Here is a 5,212-nt window from a genome sequence, read left to right as displayed (position 1 = left end):
GAATATAAATATTAACATTTAGTGTAAACCAGTACTGTCACTAAAGATATGTTAAAGTCAGCAAAGAAGTAAATTCCAATGGAACAATAAATAAGGCAAGTACAGTAAAAATTTAATGAGTGTAATTAACACGTGGATAAGTATTAAAGTGGACATTGAACATAAAAAAGTAACTAGAAATTTTGTGAAATTAATATATAAATATTAACTTCTAAAATTAAAGGATAAATAAAAAATAAAAATTTATAGCATTAAAACTTGCCTTATAAGTAAAATGTGAAAAGTAAATTACTAGCTAAAATTGTGGAGAATTGCCGAAACCGGTTTGTCTCAGTGGATAGAGCATCGGCCTGCGGATTCAAGGATCCCAGGTTCGATTCCGGTCAAGGGCATGTACCTTGGTTGCAGGCACATCCCCAGTAGGGGGTGTGCAGGAGGCAGCTGATCGATGTTTCTCTCTCATCGATGTTTCTGACTCTCTATCCCTCTCCCTTCCTCTCTGTAAAAAATCAATAAAACATATTTTAAAAAAATTGTGGAGAATTATATTTTTAATAGAATGTGGTATAAAAGCAACACAGTATGGAGAAGAATGAGTGACAAGTTAAGAGATAACATGCATGTAGTACAAAAGTCCCAGAAGGTATTTAATTAATTTCCATCATGGGGAAGAAGAAAGTTTGGAAGAGAGAAATACTCAATAAGGTAGTAAAAGAAATATTCCTAGAGATGAAAAAAAGATGCCACATTCAGATATAAATGGCATAGTAGTGGGTCCCTGTACCAATCCAGAGGTAATTCTTCAGATACTTGATTTTTAGTTGTAACTATCATTCGTATAATCTCAATATAGTTACATAACCTACAGGCTAAGATCTATTACAAAAGACAGGAAAATGAATGACTTAGTGTAATTCATCCTGCTCAAAATTAATAATGTAAATTAATACTGTAAAACTGGGATAATCTCAAAAAGTAGTGACAGCATACAAGACTTTAAAGACCCACAAAAGGTGGTTGTTATCACAACTCCAATTAACTCTCCAATTTGAACTAGGTTGAATATGGTTATTTCTTAGAAATTAATGGTGAATTATTATAAACACATTGAGTTGCTGTCTTACACAGATGCTTTCCCAGACTGGCTTTTTCTGGGAGCAAATAAATTTAGCCTCTGCTTCAAGGTATGCAACTTTTATCTGGAAAATGCTTCAGATTTTATCCCATAAACAGAAAACACCAAAGCAGTTTTTCCTTTATATGACAGAGAAAATAGTAAATCAAATCAGATACACAAGTAAAAGTCCTTAGTTAATATCAGGGTCATTCAATATAACTTTCATCCAACAAACTCATTTTACTAAAAGAGTCAATGGGCTGATGGTATACTTACTTTATCATAATTAAGATGCTTTATTTAGGAAAGTTGTAGTGAAGATGGAGAAAGAAGAGAAGAAAAAAAAAAGGGGAAGAGAAGCCAAATTAGGTAGAATTACATAAAGGTGAAAAAAAGATAACTGAATAAGAATACCATTTTTCTGTCTTTCATAATAACAATCTATAATAATAAAAGTGTAATATGCTAATTAGACCAGACATCTTTCCAGATGAAGCCAGGGCTGTGAAGGAAGCCTGGGTCCTGGGTGCCAGAGGGAAGCCAGTACTGGCAGCCGGGGGAAGAAAGGCCTACTCTTGCACAAATTTTGTGCATCAGGCCTCTAGTTTCTTTATATAGACACTATATATTTGTTTTATGTAGTCGATTTTATTTACAGCTTGTTTTTTTACATTTCAGAGCATACACAATTACATTTTCTCATTTTCTGACCTGCAAACTGATACCTTTAAACAGAAATATTTTTTAAAGTTATCAAATTAGGTACATCCAAAAGGCAATAATTACACACATGACAATTCACAAAGAGTAATTCATCAGAACATATCCTAAGAATTTAGGAACAGCCAGTCAGGAGTAATCTTACCAAATTTAGCAACCAACTATTTACATATCCAAAGACAAACCAACCTATCTGATCTCCCAAACCAGAAATTTGAAAGTTTTTGTTAGATCCTCATTGAACAAAGGAGAGAGTGATGATTCAAACTTAGCCAGCCTTGATGATCTTAATCCCAAGCACTGAGCTATTTCCCCAGTCTGAAACTGAATAGCAAGTATCTGTTTGTCAAACACCTAAATATCAAGCTCTTATACCATTATGCACATAGAAAGGTTAAGTGTTCATTAATTTAAAAACAAGTAGTCATTAAATATCCACACTATTTCCCCCAGCTCAGCAGCCCTTACTACAATCCCAAATATGCAACCTGTGTCACATAGTGACAGGCTAGATTCTATTTATATATAGTATGTATGTATATACACACCCATATTTATGTGTATATATGCACACCTACACACAGTACTAGGTACAGATGGCAATAGTCCCTGCAAAAATTCATTTTCAGTTGAGGCTATGGCTCCTGTGCGTTTGGGTGGTTTTAGATTTTAAAACTGAAAATTACTACTAAAATATCACAACCTTAAGACAAAATTTGATTGCTTGTTCAGTTTAGCTTCTCAGTCTAAAAATGGCTATAAGGTAAGTTTTTATTAAAAAAAAAAAAAGCAGCCAATTGAGTTCAATTTCTCTCTCCAATTTGGCCAAACTATTTTGCAGAAGTTCCTCCTAACTAGACTAGAAAAATATGTGGTACCTTTCAGTGGTTCTTGCCTACCTTACTGTCCGTGTTCACGTTTCCAATTGTGTCAACAGAGCCCGTACTTCCGGGGTCAGCTGCCTCTGTGATAGCCTTGCGATGCAGGCCCTTTCTCTTATTAAAGCGTGACTGGAAGTTTTCTATAAAGGGGGACAGTTGCGATAGAGCAAGCAAAGATGTTGGAGATCCGAACCATGAAATAGGGGCTTCCTGTCGAACTAAGAGGCTGTCATCTTCCAAACCCACAGTTATAGTAAGAATACGGGCTGGTCACCAAGGGAAGCCATATATCTTGGCCCAAACAATGTCCCCTACACAGATGGTCCTGCCATCTGGTGTGACGCATTTAGAGACGTTTTTGGAGAAGACTTTTATTTTCAAGGAATTACTGAGCTTTTCCTTTTCCTTTGAAGAAGAGGATGCGGAGGAGGTGGAAGGAGCAGGCATACTGCCTGGAGGAAAATCAAAGCTTTCAGAAGAACTACACTCAGAGTTGGAGGATTTCAAATCATCTGTGCTATCAACGCTACACACTGAAGCACTGGAAGAGTCAGACTTCTTTTGATGGGGGGTCATGTACACAGAGAGATTGCCCTGGCTGCCCAGTGTCTGTGGTTCCTGCTCACCAGGCACAAGCACTTCATTTGTGTCCTGACCCTCACTGGGGGCCTCTTCAGGGCCTGCTGAGGGACTCTGATTTTCTGAAGGGGCCTCACCTGCTGAGCGGGTAGAGGTGCAAGGAGACTGGGGCTTGGGTGCCAGCTTGCCAGTCCGCATTTTCTCAAGTCCCGTCTTCAGAGAAGAGTCATTTTCTTCATTCCCGTACCTTTGTGGTTTTAAAGGAACCCGGGGTGGAAGGGAACCCGAGCTAGGATTCTGATATCGACGTGTGAAATGGACTTTGAATGTGCATTTCTGGATGCAGAGGTTTCACGTTGCTTCTTCTGTGCCTTTTCTTTGGCAATTGTCAACACTTCCCGAGCTTTTGCATGATCCATGTTCTTACTCTGGAGCGCTTGTTTAGTACTTAACTGAGCTTTTGGTGTCTTCGCCTGAGCAGGGACTTTGACTACTCTACCTCTGCTGTGAGCAGTATTTGAAACCTTCACCACAGCGTTTCTTTTCTGGCTTTCGTGTTGCTTTTTCCCATCCACTTTATGGTCAGCTTTCAGCAGTTTTTTGTTCACAGTAGGTACACTTTCATTTCTCCGTTTTCTATCTTCATATTTAGAAGAGTCACTTGCACTACTACCTTTTTTAATTTCCTTTTTTTCAGCAACAACACTGTTTGTACATTTGTCACATAGGACTTGCCTGGGTCCTAGTTTAATAGCATTCATTATTGAAGTAGATTCTTCCCTGTACATATTTCGTTTGGGTCGCTTAATTTTCCCAGGAGTGGCTGAGGTATTGATTGGTTATATGTGTCCCTGATAAACAGAGGTGGGGGGGGTGGGTAAGGTGCTCCTTCAGGGAAGAGTGGTGGTGGTTCGGAAGTCCGCAGGCTTTCAGCCAAGCTCGGCTCAGGTGGCGGGACAGGAGAAGGGTTGTCGGGCACAGCACCATTCACTTCACACTTGACTTCTGTCCCTTCTCAGAATGTATTACTTTGGAGCTGCATGGCTTCAGGGTTATCCTTATATTCCCTTTTGGTAAATACTGTCACAGGGATCCTGTGGGGCCCAAACTAAAATAAGCCATTTCCAAACAGGTGAGATACCATCCGTGTGTGTGCTGTTGCAGGAACCAGAATGGAGAGCAGTGAATGGGAGTCTGCACTTCATATCTTTTGGACAGATCCATGAGGGCCCTGGGGAAGAGCTTCTCCCCAAGGCGGAACGACATGACGAGTGCGTCCTCAATGAAGTGGTCCAGCATGACCCGTACCTCTGAGCCGGGGATGAGCTGTGGGCTGGGGCAGAGGCAGCTTCTGGCGCTCCTCGGGAGCTGGGGCTGGTTGGGCAGTGGTGCCAGGGAAGGGGGAAGGGTGGGCCCTTCTCTCCCAGCTGTAAGCAAGCTCCTGTGGCGGCTTGAGCAGTGACTCATTGGCCTGAGGAGCGGACGGCTGCCTGTTGGCCTCGCCGACCAGCACAGATGCTTCAGTGGCCGTGACCGGGAGGGTGTCAGTACCAGCCTCGCTACCGGGGATGGGCTCCATCTCCGGCTTGGCCTCACTGTTGCCCCCCTCCCTGCGGGACTCTGTAGTTGCTGCCGCCTCTGCAGCCACAACACCATTTTCTTCCTCTACATTTTGTTTTTAATTCATTCTAATAAAAGACAAAAAGGCTAATTGACCATACCTTTGCTACACTTCCCATTGGGTAATCAGGGCGATATGCAAATTAACCGCCAACAAAGATGGCAGTTAATTTACATACTAGGCTCTAAGAGGTGGAGCGAAGCCAAACGTACCTGAAACCTGCCGAGCAATGAGGCCTCACGACCCGGGATTAGCAGAGCCGTGAGGCCTCCCGGCCAAGGGATCAGCGGAGCC

General features: G+C 41.5%; 1 pseudogene; it reads right to left on the bottom strand.

Moving 5' to 3' along the window:
• Nucleotides 1–2,618: 2,618 nt before the first annotated feature.
• On the bottom strand, nucleotides 2,619–4,764 carry LOC102754823 (annotated as a pseudogene).
• Between the last annotated feature and the right edge of the window lie 448 nt (nucleotides 4,765–5,212).

This window comes from Myotis davidii, unplaced genomic scaffold (assembly GCF_000327345.1).
Source record: "Myotis davidii unplaced genomic scaffold, ASM32734v1 scaffold440, whole genome shotgun sequence".
Classification (NCBI taxonomy): domain Eukaryota; kingdom Metazoa; phylum Chordata; class Mammalia; order Chiroptera; family Vespertilionidae; genus Myotis; species Myotis davidii.
Note: the sequence above shows the minus strand (reverse complement) of the source record. Positions and strands in the feature narration are given on the sequence as shown.